Source organism: Microtus pennsylvanicus, chromosome 15 (genome assembly GCF_037038515.1).
Source record: "Microtus pennsylvanicus isolate mMicPen1 chromosome 15, mMicPen1.hap1, whole genome shotgun sequence".
Taxonomy (NCBI): domain Eukaryota; kingdom Metazoa; phylum Chordata; class Mammalia; order Rodentia; family Cricetidae; genus Microtus; species Microtus pennsylvanicus.
Window position 1 is genome coordinate 49,659,937 of NC_134593.1, and position 26,752 is coordinate 49,686,688.

Below are 26,752 nucleotides of genomic sequence, written 5' to 3' on the forward strand. Positions count from 1 at the left end.
CTAGACTATTTTTTATTTGTATTTTCATACCACTTTGAATCGTAAGGACATGGCAAATATTCATTAAGTACCACTTAAGTGTATTTCTATTTCTAAGCACTGGTTTTCTTTGTATTTTATATGTAATACATGTGTGTCAGGGTTTTTATATTACCTTTGATCAGAATGAAACAGCAAAACATCTACTTTAGTTGGTTATAATCTACTTGACTTATACTAAAATTATTTTACTGTTGAAATCTTAAACTCTGAAGTAAGAGAAGCAAGCTGGGCATGGTGACTCATGCCTTTGATCCCAGCACTCAGGAAACGGACACAGGCAGATCTATGTTCTTATCTTTGTGGGGTTTGTGTTTTGTTCCATGGTTTCTGTGTTCCTCTTTCATTCTTAGGAGAGTGGAGATTTGTGTGTTGCCTGGTAGGGAATACTTCATCTTCATATTACTGAAGGAAAAACAAAATCCTTCTAACCATTGTGCATTTTCCAATCTTGACAAAATAGAATGTGCCCTTGTGATTTGCGCATATAATCTCTTCTGAATAATGATGAAGTGATGATTAATTCTCACCATAAATTAGGAAGAATATCCCAACCATAATACTGCAAATTATGATTTAACCTTTTTACTCTATACGTCTCATTGAGAACATTCTTTCCATTCTCAAGATTTATTTTGCAGATGATATGTTGTGAAAATTTATACTCATTTTCTCAGTTCTTTTTTCCCTTGATATGTGCATTTCTTTATAAATAACTGGTCCTTCAGATAGTTACTACATATGCAAGCACATGATGCTTTCTGACACTAAATAGAGATATTGTGTCTTCTCCTTTCCTCGCATTCCTTTTACATAAATATGGTCAATTCACTATACAAATTTACATCCTCCTGAAATGACAAAAAATAATCAAAATTCATCCTGTTTTTGTAAGAGTCAAAATGAATATAAGTAGACACATACAAATGATCTTCATGCTTCTTCAGAATAAAAGCAAGAATTTAACAATAATTTAAATACTAGTTGCACATATATTACTACACATGTAGAACTGAAACATGTTAAAAAATACCTTTACATTCTTTTATACAGATATATCTGGGTTCTGGAATGAGACTTTTGCTTATGTATACCCAAATGTTGTTCTCAATTTTAGTAATATTTATAACAATTAGAAAATTAATGTGGATCTTATATATAACACATAAATATATTTAGGAGCCAATATCAGAGAAAATAATATAGGTTTATGTTATAACATTAATGAAGATCTTTTATCTGGGCCTTGCCACCAGTAGGTGATTATTAATATTTTTCATTCTTGCATGATATGTGACATTGAAGTTTTTCCTTCTCTTCATAAATAGATTTCAAATCCATGAATGTAGTTAATTAGTTCTGCAACTCTGGTTAGAACAGATAGGGATATTTCATAAAATATATGAGCATCACTTCCTATTGCCTTTTATTTCCCCCAATGAGCTTTAAATTCTTTTGTATATGCTTATATGTGTAAGAGACAAGTGAGCTTTTGTTCCTCTGAAATCACACATGCCAAGGTAGAGTACTCTGAATGATTTGATGCTGTCTACCTCTGTGACATATCAAACTGAAAACCTTTCTACTTGTCTATCGATCTACACATTTAGATGAGTTTGACAAGCATGCTATTTTAGCAGGAAACAATACAAAGAGGAGGAAAAAAATCCTTCATTGTATTTTAGCCTGGGGCTGTTCAGGGCTGCAGCCTACGGGAATTGGCTTCTTTATAAGATGCAATTGTTGTCTAAGCTGAAATCTCCAATAGACCTGGAATTACTTTCAATTACAATAAGTTAGATTTGACCTCAAGGTAGGATTTTATATTAACTGGATAACTGATTGTTGTTATTATGTGAAAAAGACACAAAAGTGCTAGAAATTGCAAATAAATTGAGTTGAATAAAGGAAACCGATCTGTAATCTAATACTCAAAATAAGATGTTACTCTACATATCATTTTTTATTCTAGTGCTGTGTTCTTGCAGTATGATTATGTTAGAAATTTGTCTCTAGAAACTTTGTTCTCAGTTTTTATTGGACATTCTTTAACATTTTTATTATGACTTGGTTTTGAAATATTTAAAGTCTCATTCGAAATTGATCACACACATTGTTTCATGTTATTTTTACTTGGGTTCCTGGTTATTTTGTCTGCATGTTTGTCTGCATATATCCAATGCTCATGGAGGCCAAAAGAAGGCGTTGGGTACACTGGAACCAGAGTTACAGAGAGCTCTAAGCCACCATGCTGGTGCTGGGAATCAAACTCCTGCCTTCTGAAAAAGCAACTGCTACCCTCAACCACTGAACCATCTCTGCAGTCTCCATACAATGATCATCCACTTAATGTATGCTGCTAGTATGTCCAGGTTAACATGGGAGCATATTTTGGTAAAATAATTTCACATTTTTAACTTTAATTCAAATGATTTTGTCTATGTGGCATTTTCTTCAGTAGTTGAACAAAATTTAAATATTTAAATTCAAAATATTACATGTTTAAAAAAGTATTGATTGTTAATACACTATCATATTTCATTAGTGAAATCAGAGTGAATAACCTAATTTACTAAAAATACTGTTGACTAACGCATAGTGACACATGCCTTTAATCCCAACGCCCAGAAGACAGAAGCAGGTGGATCTCTATGAATCCCAGGCCAGCCTTGTATAGATAAATACCCTTTCTCAAACAAACAAATACAAAGCCCCGCAGGATCAACTTATTTAAGTAAGGATCTAATTAAGGGAAGGAATTTGAAAATAGATAACATTTAAAATGTATTGTGTATAAATTATTTCAAGATAAATTTCTATAGCTCTTTGGCTTAAGTGCTCTAATATGAATGCACATATCTGGGTCAGGGAATGGCTCACCCCGTGAAAACTCCATCTGTCAATCCTGATAACCCATGTATTATTCCCAGGACTCATGTGGTAGAAGGAAAGAAAGGACTCCTATGAACTTACCTTTGATCTCCACATGTGTCTCATGGCATGTGCCCTCCACCAATACACAGAATAAGATAAATAAAAGTGTAAAAGTTGTCAAAGCTTCATATTGCATTATGCATTAAAGTTGACTGCTGTATATTCATATTTATGGTATGTATGTGTAGAAAAGTTGTCATAAGCATAATTGTTTAAATATTGTGAAAAAAAATGACCTGTCAGGGTGGACTGAGAGCAATGATACTTACCAACTGTGATAAGCAAGAGAATTCATATCAGGGCTTGATGTTGCATGCCTACAAGCCCAGCCCTCAAGAGACTCTGACAGGAAATATCAGCGGAAATGTTTGGATACTTTCAGGAAAAGACACCGTTGTCCTTTATTTTGTGATAGAACATTTATTTCAAATAATATTGTGAACTATTAGAATATCCAAAAACATGCCTCAATTTCAAGCAACAGCTATTTGCTGAAGAAACATTTCTATGCTCATTGTACAAAAAGTCAAAGTTGAGTCCTGTAACAAATCCATAAAAGTTCATTGTACATATGTATCTATATATGACACATAATATGATTACAGGATTAGAAAACATTTTCTATGATAAAATTCAGAGAAAAGTGAAATGGACAAAATGATATAATTAAAATTCAGTTAATACAAATATAATGACAATTTTAGATGAAAAGAAAAATAAAATAAAAATCAACTATAAGGAGACAAAATTTTATTCTAAATTCCACATTGTCCTCATACTTACAATAGTCTGCCTACTCCAACCTCCCATGTTCTGTGAATTAGATGCAAGCAATTATGCCTGGCCATACATTTCTTATTTATAACAAAATGTCAACAATAAGTGACAGAAGAAATTGTGGAAGGAATAAGATTAAGGTAGGTGACAAAATCTCAGGGAGATATTTGTCATTCAACTACAGCATGCTTATTGAGGAAACAGAGGATTGTGATCATTGAGGTGATATGGAACTGCTGTTCCCATCTGACTGTAAGAAATATCAAATATAGATCTTCTCTATCAAATAAAAAAAAGCTTGTTTTGAGGACAAGGAATTAAGATCTTTTTGGCTTCCCCATCTTGTAAGTCAAGATTTTTACTCTTCTTCACTGAATAAAACATTTATTTACTCAAATGTTAATATAAGGATTTAATGACCTGGAGCAGTGAACCTTTCTTCTTCCTCCATTTCCTATGAACCAATTTAGTTTGGACTAACCAATTGAATAAGATTAAGAGGTTAGGCCCCAGGCAATGGTAAAAATAGAGAGTCACCACATTTCCTAGAATAAAGCAGAAATATACTTCCTGTCTCAGTGTCTGTTTGTTATTCCTGAGTACCCCTTCTGAATCAAGAGGGATGTTTGTCTTGTCAAGGCGCTACAGTGAGAGTGCTGATCTTTCTTTGGGGTTCCAAACTTATTTTTAAGATGTATAGATTTTTCTCGCAGGGCATTTCACTGAAGGGGAAATCCATGCCACCATTCAGCCAAGTTGGTGATGAGAAAGATGGCAGGTTCTCAGTGGAACAAGACTTTTCTTTAAGGAGCTTCCTGTTGATATTGATTACTATGAGAAGAACAAAGGATGATTATGTCAAGGTATGGCCACAAGTTGCAATTTTATTTGAGCCTATAAATATGAAATCTACCTGTTTTTTACTTAGGCATTGTAAAAATATACTAGACATTTACTTGAAGGTTGTCTAATATTCTCCAGTTCTCAGATATAATTTTTGAAGCTTTGTTGGTAATACATTAGAAGAGAATGCCATTATTTACCGTTCATCATGTCTGAAAATTAAGCAGCTTCTTTCATTAGTGTGTTAAGAAATGGTCACATTGTTTCAGCGATGTTTGTAAAATTATGTTTTATACCATATAATCAGACATTATCTTACTTTACAAATTGTAAAAACTCATTATTCTTACTTTCCTTCCTATGAAAACCTCTGAATTTTGTCACCCACGTTAACCTCATACATTCTATCATTCCCTCTAAACTTAAAACTATATTTTACTTTAAGCTAAAAACTTAAAGGCAGGAATAAAGTTTTTCATTTATATCCCAAGAACATGGAAATCTGAAATAGTAAACAATTGTGAATTTGAAGCCAATGTAGGACTCTAAGTAAACCATATCTCATAGGCAAATCAATAAAGAAATTTGATGAGTCCCTTAAGACCATCTCTGGGTTGAGAACTGAGATTAAATATTAAATGATATGTCAGTGAGATGCACATCTAACCAGTCTTAGCCAAGTTTGGCCTCAGCTGCCATTATGACGCCATTTTTTGAGCTGTTGTCCTGTGCTGTAAGGTGTTCAGCTCTGCCCATTAAATCCTCTGTTTACCATTTCTGAACATTTGCCTCATTACCATTTCTCTGTGTGATAGTAGTTTGCATTCTCTAAGGCTGCTGAGCCTTGCATGACTCCCAAAGTTCCATCTAGGCTACAACTAGGTTGAAGGTTAACCCAGAACAAATCATTAGTGGTGCAAACTCACTGGACTTTTTGCAATGTGTAACTGAATATTTCTCTTTCTAATATAAAATGAATTATAAATACACACTTATAATATAGAATAGAAAAATTCCCCTATCTCGCTATTCTTTTTATATCATCAAATAGATCTACTTAAGGCAGTAAATGTTTAAAAAAATTCTGTTCTACCTCTTAACATCTGTCAGAATGGCTAAAATAAAAAGTCCTGAGGACAGTTTATATTGGTGAGGATGTGGAGTCAGGGGATAACTCCTCCACAGCTGGTGGTACTGCAAAATTGTACCATCACTTTGGAAATCAGTATGGCCATCTCTTGGACAATTGGGAATCAATCTACCTCAAAACCCATGATACAACTCCTGGACATATACCCAAAAGATACTCAATCACAAGGACACTTGCTCAAAAATATTCATAGCTGCATTACTCACAACAGCCAGCACCTAGAAACAACCTAGATGCCCCTCAAGAGAATGAGTGGAGAAAGAAAATGTGGTGCATATACACAATGGAGTATTGCTCAGCTATAAAACAAAATGACATCATGAAATTTGCAGGCAAATGGATAGAACTAGGAAAACCATGGTGAGTGAGGTAACAAACACTGAGAAAGACAAACACAAGTATGTAGTCACTCATAAGTGGGTATTGGATGGAAAGCAAAGGTTAGCCACGACAATCCACAGCCCCAAAGCGGCTAGGTAACAAAGAATACCTTAAGAGAGATACATGGAGCAACTTGGAAAGGAGATTTAGATGAGATTTCCTTGGTAAACTGGGGATGGGGGTGTTGACAAAAGTGAGAGGATAGAAGGTGGGAACATGAGGGACACGGATGGAGTTGGAAAGCAATGAAGGAGATATCTTGCTAGAGAGAACCACTTGGGTTTAGGGAGAAACCTGATGATAGGTTAGTTCCCAAGATTCCACGACAATGACCCCAACTAAGACTTTAAGCAATAGTAGATATATAGCCCTAAATGACCCTACCCTGTATTCAGGTTGATTATCTATCATCATAGAGCCTTCATCCAGCAACTGATGGAACCAGATGCAGAGATCTACAATGAAGCAATAGGATGAGCTCCGGGAATTCATTCAAATAGCAGGGTAGAGAATATACAAGGAAGGAAGTTCAGGATCATGATGGAGAAATTTAGAGAGACAGCTGAACTAAGCTCATGGCAAGTCAGGAACTCAAGACAAACAGCTGTGGAGCCCCCATGGGGTCAAACTAGGCCCTCTAAATATGGGAGACAGTAGTGAAGCTTAGACTGTCTATGAGGTACCTGATAGTAGGACCAGTATCTATCACTGGTGCCTGAGCTAGATTGTTGGAGATCATTTCCTGTAGTGGGATGCCATGCTCAAACTTAATGCAGAGAGGAGGGGCTTGGTCCTTAGCCAATTTAATGTGCCAGACATTTTTGACTTCCCATGGGAGCCATTTCCAGTTGGGAGGAGTGTATGGGGGATGGGCTGGGAGGAGGTGGGACAGAAGGAGGGATGAGAGGGAGAACTGAGGATGAGTAAAATAAAATTTAAAAAAAATCAAAATTAAAATACACAAAATATAAGAAAGAAAGGACTTACACAAAATTCTGGTCTACAAATTTGTACTAATTTTCAAATGGAATAACCATAGATATAAGTTAAATTTATGTTTGATTCTTAAATCTAATTTTGTATGCTAGCAATAATAGTGATAAGAGTCTTGAAAAAGACTGAGAAACTGCATAGATACAAATAAGGAATAGAGTATTGAAATCTGTAAACTAATAGTTGTATCAATTTATGTCTCTTGATATGTTCTTCCAAAAAATTGTATATGTTCTACTTCTCCCCTACTCTAAGCTTAAATCAAAACTCTAAATCCCTATAACATTGAATTGCCCTACAGATCATTAGAATAAACCATCACAGAAGACACGTACACTCCTACCATTTCATTAGCCTTGGGAAGGTGACCTGGAAATATTGTATTTCTAGGTGAGCAAAAGTATCTCATGAAAACAGCTCTAAACACTGCAGCTAACCACAGACCATCAGAGGATGTATGTACTATGGTGCAGTTTCATAGTCTCAAAACATTTAGGGCTTTTTTCCTACCTTACAGGTACTCTATGTGTCTATTGTAGCTTCAATTTTTTTCTGTTTCTTCTTAATTATTTTTTGATTTTTGAGATTTTTTTGCTTGTTTGTTTTCTTTTAATTTAGGACTTTTTTTTCTACCTTTCAGATCATCTTAATATATATTAGATTCATTTTCCTAAATTCTTTTACTGGATTCCTTCATATACATATGTGTGTTTATCACTGTGTCTATATGTATTTCTTGTACTTTTTTCTTTATAATGATTGGTTCTTTTGTCATTTCTCATTACAAATTCTGCACTATGTATGTATCCTGAAATAACCTGACAAAAATTCGCTTTAAAATTAACACTTTAAAAGAACATTTACTTTCAAAATGTTAAAATCTAGTTTAACAAGTTTTCAATGTATAACAAAGGATACTTGAAAAATATAGAAAATAATTTCTGTTTAGAAATGGTATTTGTTAGTATGACAGTCAATTAAAATTTAAATCAGTCAAAAAACTTAGATAATGCCAAGTTCCCATACTTATAAATGTGGGGGAAGTAATCTCATCCTTCAAGTGATGCATCATGTATAATTGTGCTAACAAAGGCTTCTGGTTACTATGACAGACTCACCTGAGTTGGAAGGACAGGACTGGTTATTAATAACACATAAATTGCTGAATACTTTCTTAAACTATATGTTAAATGACATGGATGTCGAAGAAATAAGAAGCTCCCAGCTGCCAAAATTGTCTAAGATGAGCACAAACAGGAGCTCAGTAGCTTACAAAATATCAGAAGGCAATGCAGCATCGATTAGGGAATAGAGGCTTAATTACAATGTGGAAACAGGAGATAGTCCCTAGACTGTGCCAAACGAGACAGCAGAAGCTGAGCTTACAAAGGAGCTGCACAAAGCACATCCCAAAACTTCTGTGATGTTCGAGAATAAGTAATTATAGATTTCCATGCCCCCTCATAAGGAAAGTGTAAATAAAATTCTAAATGACTAGATGTGTTATACTAAATTTGCACAAATTATATGACAGTGTACAAAACATGAAAAATGTAACTGCTAAATTAGAGAACTCTGATTCAGCTTCTGCCCTTCTGCACCTGCTACAGGAGTTACCCAGGGGATTACATTAAGAGCTGGAAGCCTACTTTCTGTTTACCTCCTTATTAACTATCTATGGAATTCATCTTCATTGAGACATTTTTACTAGGAAGTGTTTCTTTTGAGGTGCCAGGGACAGCGATAAGTAAGCTAGATAGAATTTTTTTTTTGTTAAAGCACAATGAAAATTGCAAGTATATATGTTTAGTGAAAAATGATAAACATAAGTAAGCAACTGTGGCTACATGTGACTTTTTAAATGCACAGCTGTTCATATTTCACACGGAACAGACATCTCAACATAGAACTTTCCCATTTTCTAGGATTGCCAAGGTTAATTACATACATGTCGTACGGGTGCATTGCTAGAGTCTGGGGAATACTTCCTTTTTTGCATTTGTTTTTCTCTGACCACAATGAAGACTTGAGCTGGAGGATTCATAGGAGAACAGAGATAAGAGGATTGCTTTGTCTCCAAGAGTAACAATAATAAATGCTGCTGACATTTGTTGATCACTTAGCATATGTCAGGAGCAGAGGTAAATGCCACACACACATCACGAGGGAGACATAGGTTAATAATCACCAAGCAAAGAAAAGGAAAAGGACACTTGGTATCCGAATGTGGGAAATTGACTCCAGGGCTTTGGTTCTCCAAAAGTCACCAAGACTGGAAATAAATTAAGCAGTAGCAAGTGCCAACTAAAAGGATAGATTTTATTGTCTACTTCACTGATTTTAAAATGAGTAACTTAATGATATTATATAATTACTTTTATTTAAACAAAAGTCAATCATTAGAAAAAATAAATCTAAATTAGGATAATTTTGTTATGTTTAGCAGTAAATATTTTGCCACATCAAAAAGTAAAACAATTGTAAATTATCTTCAGATTTCAAACTGCTGTAAATTTTTAATATCTGTCAAGGATTCATAAGAGTTTGCAGTTATTGATCACGTCACAGACCTATTCATGCTGTGAAATATATGAACATGAAAGAAGAATGATAATACTATAGGAGCCTTGCAGAGGTAAACAATATTGGAGTATGTATTTTTGTCATTCTTATCATTCAGTTAGCAGACAAAGAGCGGTACCTTTCATTACTATGTTTTCCTAAGTGTGTCACCACATTTTACAAACAGTAACTCCACCACTGCCCTCTGTTATACACACGTTTTTCACCAAAATAGTCAATTAACTTCCTTTCTGCATTACTGTTCTACAAATAAAGGGACAAATGCTTAGAAGGACACAGAGACATCAAAGAATCTGTATGGGAGAGAAAAAGTTGTATTGTTTTAATAAATTTAAGTAGGGGAGCCATTTTAGGGTTGACAAGAGACTTGACTCTAGAGAGGTTCCCAGGTGTCCAAGGAGATGTTCCCAGCTAGTTCCTTGGGCAGCTGACGAGAGGGAACCTGAACTGGCCTTATCCAATTGCCATACTGATGAATATCTTGCATATCACCATAGAACCTTCATCTGGCGATGGATGGAGATAGAGACAGAGACCCACACTGGAGCACCGGACTGAGCTTCCAAGGTCCCAATGAGGAGCAGAAGTTGGGAGAACATGAGCAAGGAAGTCAGGACCACGAGGGGTGCACCCACCCACTGAGACGGTGGGACTGATCTAATGGGTGCTCACCAAGGCCAGCTGAACTGGGGACTGATGGAGCATCTGATCAAACAGGACTCTGAACATGGCTGACAATGAGTGCTGATTGAGAAGCTAAGGACAATGGCACTGGGTTTTGGTCCTACTGCACGTACTGGCTTTGTGGGAGCCTAGTCTGTTTGGATGCTCACCTTCCCAGGCCTGGATGGAGTGGAGAGGACCTTAGACTTCCCACAGGGCAGGGAACTTTGACTGCTCTTTAGACTGGAGAGGGAGGGGGAGGGGAAGTGGGGAAAGGAGGAGGGAAATAGGAGGAGGGGAGGGAGGTTGAAATTTTTAATAATAATAATAATAATAAATACACTTAAGTAAAAATAAATAGAATTTTCTGAAATTATATTTGTTTTAATTCAGCCATAAATAATGAACATGAAAAAGTTTAGCAAATTATTTTTTGATCTTTTATTAAAATGTTTCAGTCAGGAAGTGGTGGCACAAACCTTTAATCTTAGCACTAGCAGAGTCAGCTGGATTCCTGTGATTTCAAGGACAGCCAAGTCTACAGAACAAGTTCAAGGAAAGGCTCCAAAACTACACAGAGAAACGCTGTCTTGAAAGTTTAAACGGGAGGAATAAGTTGATTTTTTGAGATTATAAAATCAATATGCCATTTCATTTCCTTTCTACCCTGCAGACACACCGACATTCACATGTAAACTGTCTCCTTCTTACTTTCTATTCAATTCATGCATATATTTCTGATAAGCCCTGGAACTAACAGCTTTTCTAAGCTAGGCCTTTGGAAACCACATAAAGCTGCCTTCTAAGATGCTCTCCCACAAATAGCAAAGCATTAGTGACAAGACAACAAGATTTATCAGTAAATCTGTTCTATATTTGTACATATTTTACATATAAATTTTTATTTGAGTCTTGAACATGGCATGCATTTAAAAATTGGTTGGAATTAAATTAATAATTTTGACATTAGAGTAGCCCTGTAAATGGAATAAAATAATTACAAAAGAAACAAGCAGTTTCTAGATATCCATTTAATATGGTAGATTAATAGAAGAAGCATACTTTTCAAAAATGATTGCTTAGTCAATAAGTTTTCATAGACCTATATTAATGGACATATGCTTCTCTCACATATATTCTTATGAAAGATAGTTTTGATTTTACAAAAAAAACAGCATTTAAAAATCAGAAAAGGCAGCTGACTAAACAAAACATAAGAAATAGTTATTAAATACAATATTTAATGATATATCACTAGAAATAACAATGATTTATTTCTACGTTGGGGAGACACCAAAATGTTTTAGCAAAAGTGAGCAACAAGTTGTAGAGTTTATGGTCATTCAGGCCTTGTTAGACAGGATTAGCCTCCATCAGAGTCACTCCTCAGGTGGGTGGACATCTCAGTTATCAATTGTCACGTGCTATATATTTCCACAATCTTCAATATATATTACTGACATATTTTAGAAAAAAAAATGATAGTTATTAAGTTACTAATACCTGACAGTAGGACCAGGGTCTATCCCTAGTTCATGAACTAATTTGTTGGAGCTCATTCCCTATGGTGGGATGCCATTCTCTGCCTTAATGCAGAAAGGAGAGGCTTGGTCCTGCTCTACCTTAATGTACAAAACTGTGTTGACTCCCCTTGGGAGCCCTTACCCATTGGGAGGAGTGGATGGGAGTGGGTTGGTGGGGAGGAGGGTAGAGGAGAAGTTGAACTGTAGTAGGAATGTAAAATAAAGAAAAAAATTAAATTAAAAAAGAAAATATATATAAATGGTACATACATAGATCTAATCTACATGGGAAGTGAAAAAAGACAAGATCTGAGTAATTTAGGAGCATGGGGAACTTGGAAGAGGGTTGAAGGGAAGGGGAGATGTAGGGAGTGGAGCAGAGAAAAATGTCGAGCTCAATAAAAATCAATAAAAATAAAGTATTAATACAGAAGAAAAGTTTGAAAAAAATAATGTAAATCACAAATTCATATTTTATGAATATTTTGTATTTAATCTAAGTATAAATTATGGAAAATCATTTTAGTACATATTAAATTGCTGTAGTTGTGAATATTTTTCTTCCACAGTGTCCTTTGAAATCTATTTGACATTGGTAAATCTCATTATAATTTCTTTACTTAGTTAGCATAAATATTTTTTAATTATTCTGCATCATTTTAAGATAAGATATTAAAAATATGGCATATTGCTGGACTTTGGTGGTGCACACATTTAATCTCAACATTTGGTATGCAGAAACAGGTTGATTTCTTTGACTTGAAGGCCAGCCTGGTCTACAAAAGGTAGTTCCAGGACAGGCTCCATGTCTTTAGAGAAACCCTGTCTCTAAAAACAATATATATATATATATATATATATATATATATATATACACACATACATACATACATACATAGAAACATGGGGAAAAGATATAAACATAGAATTCTGAACAGGAATTTCAAATGACTGAGAAATGCTTAAAGAAACATTTTAATTTTAGTCATCAAGAATTTTAAATCATAATTATTTCAAATTTCATATTATACCTCTCAGAATGGCTAAGATTAATAACACACGTGAGACAGCTCATGAAGAAGAGAATATGGAATAAGAACACATTTCTGGAGGGAGTGAAATCATGTGCAGATACTATAGAAATCGGAATGTTGCATTCTCAAAAATATGAGAATCAATCGACCTCCAGGTCGAGCTATACCACTCTTGTCCATATGCTCAAATGATGCTTCATCCCACAACAAGGGCACTCTCTCAAGCATGTTCATTGCTGCTCTATTTGTAGAAGTCTGAAACTGGAAGTTACCTAGATGTTCCTCAACAGAAAAATGGATAAAGACAATGTGGTATTGACACAATGGAATATTGCCCAGCTGTGAAAAATTACAACACTGAAACATGTAGGTAAGTGCATGTTAACTAGAAAAAAAATCATAGTAAAGGATGTAACCCAGACCCATAAAGACAAATATGATACATATTGTTTGTAATGTCTATTAGCTTCTAAGTTGATGATAACTAATTCACAATTTGTAGAATCACAAAGGTTATGTTAGAGTGAGGGATAGGGAAGAAGAGATAGGTTGCCTTCGGAAAGGGAAATAAAATGATAGCTATTAATACATGGGGGTGTACTTGAACAGAATGATCAAGTGAGGAGGTGGAGGAAAGAAGAGTATAAAGAGGGAAAGAGAGAGAGAGAGAGAGAGAGAGAGAGAGAGAGAGAGAGAGAGAGAGAGAGAGAGAGAGAGAGAGAGCGCTAAAATTAGATATCACTTTAGGAGTTGTATGGAAACCTCATATAGTAGAAGCTTCCTAAAATATATACACATTTAAAGGTGATCTAAATGAAGTTACCAAATAGTGATAACTGGAACTAACTGGACACCCCTTGTTACCAAATAAAGCTTCCAGTACTGGGATTGAATTATACCTGATTGAGTTGTTTGCCACTGGGTTCCCATGGAGACCACCCAGCCTATTGCCAAGGCAATAGGTTATCTCCGTGCCCTGACAATATGACCCCATTTCTGAAGAAAAATCCTACACCAATCACTAAACATAGAGAAATTGAGCTGGTGCATATATAGAGTAGCACCTCTTTGCTAACATCTTTGGTACAAGAAAATACACTGTAAGGTATTGAATAAGAAATGTAAACACCTGCACAGCTGCAAACTCTTTTATTTGCAATTGTGTTCTGCCTCAAAGACAAGCTAGTTTAATGTTGGCACAATGATTAAGAGAATAACCAAACAATATCTGATTAAACTGATAGGTGAATTCATAATATGTTCAGTCTTCAATGTTAAGTTTTTCCTAGGGATATATTAACCAACTAAATGAATATTTCTAATCTGAAATAACATCCTCATTGAAACCCCAACCTATCATTGATAATACCATGTTACTAATTATATGATATTCAGGTATTTGTACATGCATTATCTTTGCCTGGAAACTTAGGAAGGAATCTGTGGTACAGGCTTTCTGAGAAACGCATTTTTCAACAACCAATTTTGGTCTATCTAGGCTTTTTACTATTTCAGTTGCCATTTCTGTACACCTTCTTTTTAGTGTCCCCTGTATAAATTACAGACAGTTTTTTTTTTTTCACAACATTGTTGTTTTTACAAATCATTAAAATCACCCTTTGTTTTCCTCAGGCTCACTATTTTGTCTTCATTCTGCTTTCATGTAATTCGGTCAGATATTTTTCTGTTAGAGAATTCTAAATATAGCTGGACAGAATGGGTAATAAAGAAAAGCATCACATCTGAAAGAGGAACAGATCAGCTGCTTAGAGTCATAGCTAAGCTGCAGGAAACCCTAGCGTTTTGACAAAAGGAAATAAACAAACAGCCACAAAACATGTTAAAGTTTTCACTGATCACACTACTGTAAAGTTTTTAAACCTCAGTTACTCTATGATTCACAAAAGTTTAAGTCAAAGTTATTTATACAATGAGAACTTCAAAGTTCTCAGTCATGGGTACTTTAAAAATATGTCAATTAAAAACATTTTATTATATATATACACACATATATGTACATATATAGATATATGTATAATATGTAACAAATATATATGCATATATACGAGTGTGTATGTATGTTTCTTTTTCTTTGAATAGTGTTAAATTTGAACTTCTGCTATGCTGAATAATGTAATTTCCAGCACTCTGAAATTAGCTAATATGCTTTGTACTATCTATGTATAGTTTTAGATTTACTCTTATGCATAAAATAAAGTCAATTTTATATTGCAGGTTAACATACAAATAAAATTTGAATCAATACAGTATTCACATTAGAAAAACATCTTCTCAGATTGTATATTAATCCAAATTTTTTCCTTCCTCAATAATTTAATAAATCAAATTGCTTGCCAGTAGCTGATAAAACACAGACTCATATCTATGAGTCTGCAAATATTAAGGATTTAGAAGTATTATGCACCTTGAAATACAAACTCATTTTTCTTTACCTGTAGTCTCCTTCTAATGCTAGTTCTATGGAGGAGAAAGTCTTTCGATATTAATTCTAAAATTTAAAAAAAAGGACATTATGTTCCGAAGTTACAGGTAAAAGTGAATTTACAACATTTAAAATTGAATTTGGATGTTAAATGTTGTCTCTTACAGGATCTCTCAAATAAGCCTATTAAGTTTTCAGAGTCTGTTTTGCCCTAAAGGGTTAATAGCTTGGCCTCCTCAGTCATTCTCATCAGTATAAATCCTAAATTGGATTCTCTAAATTCTAAATATTATATATATAATAAACAAATTATATATATATATATAATAAACAAATCATATATATATAATAAACAAATCATATATATATATTTATTTATTTATCAGACTATTGAGACACTGTGGTTTCACCACAATGAGGAGACAAATAAAACAATAAATACATCAATATATAAAAATGTCATTAACCAAAATATTGGCAAACATGATGAAGAGTGTGGCAGAAAATCCAATCCATCATTATTGGTGTCATCAATAAAGTAATTTTACATAGAAAAATTTGTTTTAAAGCAGGGTATGCCTTTATTTCGGGGATCTCTTTTAAGAGCCATTAATAAAATTCTGCTGTGGCAATTAGGAAAACGCATGCAAGTTCCAGTGCCTGAGTTGAGTTGCTTGAGTTTGGCTGGTGCTCTACTCAGCTTGACTGGGGACTTGTCAGCCACATTTGGTTGGACCTACATCAGCACCACATGTTTCCCCATAGCAGACAGCCACATTCGGTAATGAATTTGGGTATCACTAATGAATCAAACCATGCGATGACATTTAAAATGACAGATTCAATGTGTCATATATTACTTCCATTTTGAGGCCATTAGCTGAAGCAAATCAAGGAGTGATCCCAGAATCAGTGGGGTGGTAAAATATACTCTTCATGCAGACTGTCATGGCAGTAATGAGAAGGGAACAAACTCAAACAAATTGTACAAAAATACAAATCAGAATTTCATAATAAAGTCAGACAAGTATTGTCTGTATTTAATAATGTTCAAAATATGCTTCTCTCATGTGATTATGTTCAATGTAAAAAGCGATGTGTCATCTGCTAACATTGTCTGATGCTTTTGTCTTTAATCTAAAATGTAGGTATTTTACAGGTATGTTTTCTTTTCTGATATAGAAATGCTTTTTTTTTGATTCTGTCCTTTGTGTATTCAAGTGTATATTCAATTTGAAAACACTGACACATGTATACACACAATTCGGAAACGTCAGATAGTTTGATCTTTTCAATAATGCTCTATAAAAATCTTCCTCTGTCTGAATCATGGAATGGAATTTCCTATTCTTACACAGTCCTACTGTTCTGAGATTCTCTGCCCTATGAGTTGTCTACAGCATTGACAAAAGTTGTATCATATGCTCTATTGTTCCAAAACACAAAGCTCCTTTCTGTTATGAATATAGCAATACAAACATCTTTGTTCAACAGGAATTTTTGACTTTATAATTTTGCATGAAATGAGATGAAATATGAATTGATTTTCTTTTTCTTGCTTAATGATTTAATGCTCATTTCATTTCAACAAAAAAGTAATGTATTGTAGATAGATTGTACACTGTGGAATCAGAAGACTGGTTTGTTCCTTAAATAAGAGACATGGAAGTTTAGTGAGCTGGAAAAAAATCTGCTCTAGAGGCCTATGACACTTGTGCTAGATAAATTGTTAAAAGCCAGAACTGTGTGCAGTCAGGTAGAAAGGGGCTTAACCTATTAGAACATACACATTAAGGTTAATGTGACCTCATTAGCTGAACTGATTGTGTATCCCTAAGTATTTCAGAAACCGCTGTTTCAGTTACAGTAGATAGCCAAGCTAAATGCTTGTGTGATGGTGCTAAAAAAATATATGATTTTTCTTATTTTTAATAAAGAGTAGCTGTTAATTATGTCAGAGCATCATAAAAATATTTGGTAGGTTGTTATATATTTCAAGTTCCTGTGGACAGATATCAACTTTACCTTAGTGATGGACATTATTAATGAAATTATTATACATAAACAGACAAAGCATATATAAAAAAACTATAGTTGCAATTATTACTCTTCCACACACCAAATTCATTATATTTTTTCGTTTAAAAAGGTTTGACTTACTTGCTTTCACTTAGATGTGTTCTTATATTTCTTTAGTATTGGCTTAGTATTCATTCAAATAGCACACACACACACACACACATATATATATATATATATATATATATATATATATATATGAGCATTGTTGATTTATAGTTTTGCCATGTTATCATAATGTCAATTGTATAATATTTTATATCAGTACAGTAAGAAGTTTGCCACTTTAATATTTTATAAAGAATAAAGTATCTGTTTCAGAGCAGTTACTTATGGAATTTCACAGGGCACTGAGTGAGATAATCAGAAAAAGTTTCTCAATTAGGTATGTGCGCCCTGACACTTGTGTATACTACACAGCGGTCTTATAGGTCTCCCATTTAATACATTAATGATATCTTACACTTCCCATAGTAGAAGGATCTTGCATACTGTTGATACGTGACCATGATACAACTATAGGGTTCTAGTTCCTTCATTAGGGAAGGAATCTTACTATTACATCATATCTTTTACTACTTATTGTTTTCTTCAAATAGAGTACTCAACAGATAGAGGGAATTTGAACATGCCAAGTATGAGGCCAGCATAGAAGACAGAAAGATTAAGGAGTCAAAGGAAAACATGAGACCCTAACTCAATGAACCAAACAAAAACTGATTTAAAAAAAATTCAAATAAGTAAAATGTAATGATGCATTAACAAGTTAAAAGAAACAATAATGTAAAATTAAAATATTTGGATTTAGATATCACCACAGTATTTCTGTGACATCAAACCTTACTCTACATGTCTTCTTTGATTTTTTTTCTTACATTGTGAGTTGATATGTATAGAATAACTTATTCTATCACTGATTTTTTTCCAATGGTATTGTGTGAGCCTCTTTCTAGAAGACATGAAATGATAGCTATTTTCCTCAGATAAGAATAAGTGAAATACAAAAATACTTACCCCAATGAAGATTAGCTTGGTGAACTAATGAGTTTAGGGTGGTTGCATCAATAGCAAGGATGACTAAAAATCATTGCATCGTAAAAGTTCATTATAGCATTGGGGGAGATTCTTGTCACCTGATGCCCTTTGGACTACTTCAAGAAAGCTCAGCGTCTTTGACTATCCTCCCAGTGAGTTAGCCTTCCTGTTTCTATTACCTTAGTGAAGGGCTCTGTGCATGTGGCAGGACTCAGACTGAGACTTTTTAGTGACTTATTTCCTCCGTCTTTTTATTCTCTCTCATATGTTCGATCCTGACCTTGGTTTTTCCCCTTCCTCTACTCCTCCCAGTAGCTCTCAAAACCTACCATCTCTTCCAGATCCATTTCTTCTTAGTTTGCCTTTAAAATAAAGAAAAGAAAAAGAAAGAACAGACCTCCAGGGGACATACAACTGATATGGCCTAACAAGTTACAAAAAGATTAGGAATAGACCCTCATATCAAGGTATCAAGGTTGAGTGAATTTATTTTATTGTACAGAACTGTTTTGGCTATCCTGTTTTTTTTGTTGTTTGTTTGTTTTTTAATATGAAGTTAATTATTGTTCTTTCAAGGTCTGTGAAGAATTATGTTGAAGTTTTGATGGGGTTTGCTTTGAATCTATAGATTGCTTTAGGTAGGATTTCCATTTTTATTATGTTGATCCTATCTATTCAAGAACATAAGAGATCGTTTCATTTCCTGATATCTTTTTCATTTTTTTTCTTCAAACACTTAAAGTTCTTGATGAACAGGTCTTTGCTTTCTTTGATTACTGTTACCCCAAGGTATTTTATGGTATTTGTGGCTATTATGAAGACTTTTTTTTCCTGATTTCTTTCTCAGCTTTTTTTTTTTTTTATCAACTGTATATAGGAGGGCTATTGCTTTATTTGAGTTGATCTTGTATCCTTCCACATTATTGAAGGGTTTTTTAATCAGCTGTAAAATTTCCCTGGTAGAGTTTTAGGGGTCACTTATATATACTACTATATCATCTGCAAATAGTAAAAGTTTGACTTTTTCCTTTCCGAAACAAATCCACTTTCTCTCCATTTTCTGTCTTATTGCTCTAGCCAGAACTTCAGGAACTAAGTTGAATAGATATGGAGAGAGTGAACATATTTTTCTTGTTCCTGATTTTAGTGGAATCGCTTTGAGATTCTCTCCTTTTAGTTTGATGTAAGCAGACAGCTTGCTGTATATTGCTTTTATTATGTTTATATATGTTTCTTGTATCCCTGATCTCTCTAAGACCTTTATAATGAAGACAACTTGATAATGGTGAGTGTTCTTTTTGATGTCTTCTTGGATTTGGTTTGGCAGTATTTTATTGAGTATTTTTGCATCTATGTTCATGAGCTTGGTCCAGAATTCCCTTTCTTGATTGAGTCTTTGTGTGGTTTCTGTATAGGGTAACTGTAGCCTCATAAAAAGAGTTTGGCAATGTTCTTTCTGTTTCTAATGTAAAACACTTTGGGGAGTATAGGTATTAGATAATTTTTGAAATTCTGGTAGAATTCTGCACTGAAACTGTTTGCCCCTGGGTTTAATTTGGTTGGGAGGCTTTTGATGACTGCTTCTATTTCCTTGCAGGTTATAGTTCTATTTAAATCATTCACCTGGTCTTGATTTAATTTTGGTGTGTGTTACCTATACAGAATATTGTCCCTTTCTTTTACTCTTTCAAAATTTGTGGAGTACAGGTTTTGTATTATGACCTAATTTCTCTGTATTTCCTTGGTGTCTGTTGTTATGCGCTGCTTTTCATTTCAGGTTTTGTTAATTTGGATGTTCTCTCTGTGTCGTTTGATTAGTTTGTATGGGGATTTTTCTTTCTTGTTCATGTTCTCAAAGAACCAGCTCATTGCTTCATTGATTCTTTGTGTTGTTTTCTTTGTTTCTATTTTATTGATTTAAGCCCTCAATTTGATTATTTCCTGTCATCTGCTTCTCCTGGGTGAGTCTGTTTCCTTTTGTTCTAGAGCTTTCAGGTGTGCTGTTAAGTTAGTAGTGTCAGATTTCTCCATTTTCTTTATGTAGGCACTTAGTTTTATGAACTTTCTTTTCAGCACTACTTTCATAGTGTATGATAGGCTTGGGTATGTTGTCCCCTTATTTTTGCTGAATTCTAGGAAGTTTGTAATTTCTTTCTTTATTTCTTTTTTGACCCAGGTGTGCTTCAATAGAGCACTATTCAATTTCCATGAATTTGTAGGCTTTCTGCAATTAGTGTTGTTTTTAAATCCTGACTTTAACCATTGTAATCTGATAAGATACAGGGGGTTATTCTGATTTTATGATTCAGTTGAGGTTTGCTTTGTTACCCAATATGGTGGTCAGTTTTAGAGAAGGTTCCATGAGGTGCTGAGAAGAAGGTATAATCTTTTTCTTTAGGTGGTATATTTTATAGATTTCTGTTAAGTCCGTTTGAGTCATAACATCTGTTCTCTTATTTTTCTGTTAAGTTTCTGTCTGGTTGTCAGGTCTTGGGAGAGTGGGGTGTTGGAATCTCCTGCTATTAATGTGTGGGGTTTAATGTGTGATTAAGCTTTAGTAATTTTTTTTTACATGTGTGGGTGCTCTTGTACTTGGGGCATACATGTTCATGATTGAGACTTCATCTTAAGGTTTGTTTCTCTTATGAGTATAAATTGTCCTTCTCCATTTCTTCTGATTTAGTTTGATGTCTATTTTGTTATTGATGTTATTTTGTTATGTCTATTAGGATAGCTACCCCTACTTTTTTCTTGGGCCCATTTGATTAGAAATTCCCTTCCCAACCCTTTATTCTGAGGTAATATCTGTATTTGAGGTGGAGGTGTGTTTCTTGTATAGAGCAGAAGGATGGATCCTGCTTTTGTATCCATTCTCTTAACCTGTTTCTTATTATGGGTGAATTGAGTCCATTGATATTAAGAGATATTAATGAATAATAATGGTTAATTCCTGTGATTTTTTTTTAGTGGTAGTGTTTGTGTGTTTCCCTGCTTTGGGGTTTGCTGGTGTGAGATTATATGTTGCCTATGTTTTTGTGGATGCAGCTGACTTTCTTGGGGTGGAGTTTTCTTTCTAATACTTTCTGTAAGACTGGATTGTGGATAGGTATTGTTTAAATCTGGTTTTGTCATGTAATATCTTGTTTTCTCCATCAATGTTGACCGAAAGCTTTGCTGGCTATTGCTGTGAGACAATGGTCTTCTGCCCTATAAAGATATGTCACTTGCATTGGTTTAATAAAATTCTGATTGTCCAGTAGCTAGGCAGAAAGAATAGGTGGGGCAACGAGAAGAGGAGAATTCTGGGAAGAGAAAAGGCTCAGTCTGCTGTTATCACCCAGATGAGAATACCACACCTATAAAAGGTACCTAGCCACCTAGCTATCACAGACAAGAATTATGGGTTAATGTAGGATGTAAAAAATTGTTAATAAGAAGCCTGAGCTAATATGCCAACCAGTTAATAATTAAACCTCTGTGTGTTTGTTTGGGACTGAATGGCTGCAGGACCTGGTGGAACAGAAACTTCTGTCAACAGGGTATAATAGTCTGGGCTGGCATCCATGCTCTCTTAATGTCTGCAGCACATCTGTCGAGGACCTAAGGGCTTTTATGGTTTCCTTTGAAAAATGGAGTGTAATTCTGAGAGGTCTGCCTTCATATGTTACTTGACCTTCTTCCTTGGAGCACTTAATACTCTCTTTTTATTCTATATGTCTTGCATTTTGATTATATGGTGAGGAGACATTTTTCATTTTATTTTTATTTTTGATCCGGTCTACTTGGAATTCTGTAAGCTTCTTGTACCTTCATAGAGATACACTTCTTTAGGTTGGGAAAGTTTTCTTCTGTGATTTTGTTGAATATATTTTCTGGTGCCTTTGAGCTGGATTTCTTCTTCCATCTTTATTTCTCTTTGTTTGGGTCTTTTCATGGTTTCCCAGATTTCTTAGATGTTTTGTGTTAAGAATTTGTTGGATTTAATGTTTTCTTTAAATAATGAAACTGTTATCTTTAACCAATGAAACTGTTATCTTTATAGTATTTTAAACTTCTGAAATTCCCTCTTTCATTTCGTTTATTCTGGTGATTATGGTTGCCTCTGTAGTTCTGTTCCTTTCCCAGATTTTTCATATCCAGAATTCCATCAGTTTGTGTTTTCTTTATTGCCTTTATTTCAGTTTTCAAGTCTTGAACTGTTTGAACTATTGTCTTCACCTGTTTGACTGTTATTTTTTCTTAGTTCTCTTGGGTTTCTTTGAGAAATTTATTTATTTCTTCCAATTTATTGTTTGTCTTTTCCTCCATTTCTTTAAGGGATTTTTTTTTTCATTTCCTCTTTGAAGGTCTCAATCGTCCTCATAAAGTTACATTTAAAATCATTTTCTTCTTCTTCTGGGTTAGGATCATCAAATCTTCCTATTTTATGACTACTGAGTTCTGGTGTTACCATGTTTTTTAGGTGGTTGAATGAATTCTTACATTGGTGCCTATCCATCTCTTCCTCCAATTGGTGGTGGCAATGTCTTTGCCTCTTGGTCCAAATTGTGCAGTAGTTGTCTGTGTCTTTGGGAACTGTTCTTGGTCTGTTCTGTACTGTCACTATCTGTGTCTCAAGGAGCCACTGAGGTTTCTCTTGGTCCATTCTCTTGGTCTGCTCTCTTGGTCTACTCTGTGCAGTTACAGCCTGTGCTTCGTAGTTCCTTGAGGTCACAGGGAATAGGAGGGTTTGTAGTCAGAGTAGGACTTGTACCTTCCAGGGTCAAATCAATGGGGTGGGATTTTTTGGAGCAGCCTACCTGCAGGAAGCTTGTCCACTGGATTCCTAGAAAAACTGAGGTGTATGGTGGAGGAGTCCAGGGTTTTGCCCAGGTGTGGAGGGCCTAGAGAGTTGGGTTATCCCACCAGATAGATAGTCATTTACCTCTTGGTCCTCTCTGTGTTTTTACAACATCTGTTTCAGCATGCCTCTGAGGTCACAGGAGATAGGATTGTTTGGTTGTGGAGTGGGACTCGCAGCATACAGGGTCCAATTGACAGGATGGGGTGTTGGAGCAACTCACCTGCAGGAAGCTTGCCTGCTGACTGGCTAAAGTAGCTGAGGCAGGTTGGGGTTTATTCTTTTGTTTCTTAATAGATATTTGTATTGGTTGCAAATCTTTTCTTTACACAAAGGATGGTTGTAGTAGCTTGAATGAGAAATGGTCACTATAGATTCATGTATTTGAATATCTGGTCCATGGTTGGTGATACTGTTGGGGAAGTTTATGGAATCAATGGGAAGTAGATTGCTGCTATAGGAATTATGTCTCTGAGGGTGAGCTTAGGTAGTGCATAGCCTAAGACAACATCCAGTCCATACCACAAAGATAGTCATATTATGTATGTTTTCAGGGTTAAAATATAAATTTAAATAAATAGGTGATTTTCAGATACTTCAAAGACCTAAAGAATATGGTATTTAAATATTTAATGTCCTAGGACTTTTCATGTCAGTGAGTCATGTTTTCTCCTGCCAGCACCAATTTACTCCATAAAAGGATGATGGGCATCAAAGAAACACCATATGGAGTTGTTTTAGTGTGAATTTTAATTGGTCTTAATAATAAAAACCCAGAATGAGATATTGGGTGGTAAAGGCTGAAGCAAAGAAGTAAAGCAGCAGGACACCAGAGTTCTTACCTCTACTAAATCCTCAGTACATTGGAGGCAAGATCCTTTCTCTGGGTTCACCTTCTTATTTAGCTTCTCTAGAATCACGAATTATAGTCTCAATGTCCTTTATTTATGGCTAGAATCCACTTATTTTTTTTTTTTTTAGAATCCACTTATGAGTGAGTACATACCATATTCATCTTTTTTGGGTCTGGGTTTCCTCACTCAGGATAGTGATTTCTATTTCCATTCATTTGCATGCAAAATTCCAGATGTCATTGTTTTTTACCGCTGAGTAGAGCTCTAAAGTATATATGTGTCACACCTTCTTTATCCATTCTTCTATTGAGGGGCACCTAGGTTGTTTCCAGGTTCTGGCTATTACAAATAGTGCCGCTTTGAACATAGTTGAACAAATGCTTTTGTAGTATGATTGTGCATCTCTTGGGTATATTCCCAAGAGTGAAATTGCTGGATCCTGAGGTAGGTTGACTCCCAGTTTCCTGAGAAACTGCCACAGTGATTTCTAAAGTGGTTGCACAAGTTTGCATTCCCACCAACAATAGGTGAGTGTTCTCCTTACTCCACAACCTCTCCAGCATAGGCTATCATTTGTGTTTTTGATTTTAGCCATTCTCACAGGTGTAAGAAGGAATATCAAAGTTGTTTTGATTTGCATTTCCCTGATGGCTAAGGAGGTTGAGCATGAACTTAAGTGTCTTTTGGCCATTTGATCTTCTTCTGTTGAGAATTCTCTCTTCAGTTCAGTACCCCATTTTTTAAATTAGGTTAATTAGAGTTTTAATATCTAGTTTCTTGAGTTCTTTATATATTTGGGAGATCAGACCTTTGTCTGATGCGTGGTTGGTGAAGATCTCCCATTCAGTAGGTTGCCTTTTTGTCTTAATGACAGTGTCCTTTCCTTTACAGAAGCTTCTCAGTTTCAGGAGGTCCCATTTATTCATTGTTGCTCTTGTTGTCTGCGCTATTGGGGTTATACGTAGGAATTGGTCTCCTGTGCACATGTGTTGCAGACTACTTCCCACTTTCTCTTCTATCAGGTTCAGTGTGGTCAGATTTATATTGAGGTTTTTAATCCATTTGAACTTGAGTTTCTAATCATTTATCATAGATATATTAGTATTTACTCACTGTGACCCAGAGAGTAAATTTAGTTTAGCAGTAACACTAATTTTGTTTACTAATATTTGAACTTATATGGACTCTTCAGCTTTTTAATTATTCATTCACAACATCACTTCTTGGTTAATTATGACACTGTTTATTCTCTATTTGTTTTTTTTTTTTTTTTGAGACAAGGGTTTCTGGTTGTCCTGGAACTAACTCTATCCTAGAACCAGGCTGGCCTAGAATTCATAAAGATCAGTCTGCCTCGGCCCCCCAGCCCTGGGATTAAACACATGTGTTACCACACCCAGCATTGTTTACTATTTTAAGAGAAATAGCCAAGTGGTGGTGGTGCAGGCCTTTGATCCTAGAACTTGGGAGATAGAGGCATGTGGATCTCTTTAAGTTTAAGGCGAGTCCAGTCAAAAAGAAATAGTTTCAGAACAGGCAGCAAAGCTATTCAAAGAAACTGATTAAAAAAATTTACATACATACATACAAGCATACCCATCAGGTTATCATCTAATTCAAATTCAACAGGAAATTTGTTCCTATTAGTGATTACTACCAAATACTACTACTATTACTACTACTAACATATATTTTAAAACATTAACTCTCTTAAGGATTTTATGATAATCATTCAGCAGTTTATTTGTGAATTTTACAGGTGATGTTTAATGACAATGAATGAGTTGTCACATGTTTCGTAATCCTACATCATTTCTCTAGTGAAATATCTGCCAATATTTCCATAGGTGATATTAATTTGGAATTCTGGCTATTAGCTTTCTGTATATTTTAGAAACAGTTCTTTATCAAAAGTATCCGTTGAACATATTTTCTGCTAGTTAAATGTTGGGACCAATTGGAGTCCTTGCCTTCAGCTGCTCTTTCCTGTCTAGAGCCTTCTAATTGAAGTTACTAAAAGCTGTGCCTTGCCTAGAGCATCAGAGGATGGGATTTTCACCTGTTGGACATTGACTGCTGGGTATTTAAGTCTCCATGGTGCTATTAAAGAAGGGCTTTTGTACCAGAAAAAAAAAAAAGAAAAAGAAAATTATTTAAGTTAAAGGGAAGGGAACTGAGGTGTGAGACAGAAGCAAGAACCACGAGTTTTGTAACACACCTAGAGAACAAATAACAACAACAACAAAAATAGAGAAATGTGTCCAAAATTAGTGTGAATGTAAATTGTGGCTGAATGAACAAAGTAAAACACCCAAAACTAACCTGCCTGTAATTGTTCACACTATTCATAGGAAATCTTGTAAAGCAAAAATAAAATTAAGGGAAAAACAAGATAGTGAGAAGGGGACACACATAGCTATATTTTCATGATGAAAATGGATAAATGAAAAACTATTGAAAATTAAAAGATTTTAGAGCTTTTAGAAGAGACAGATGTTCAAGATTATCTAATTCTTGTCAATAGCCTACATGGAAATCCATAAATGTACAAAGGAAGTGCTAATAAAGTATAAATAAAAAT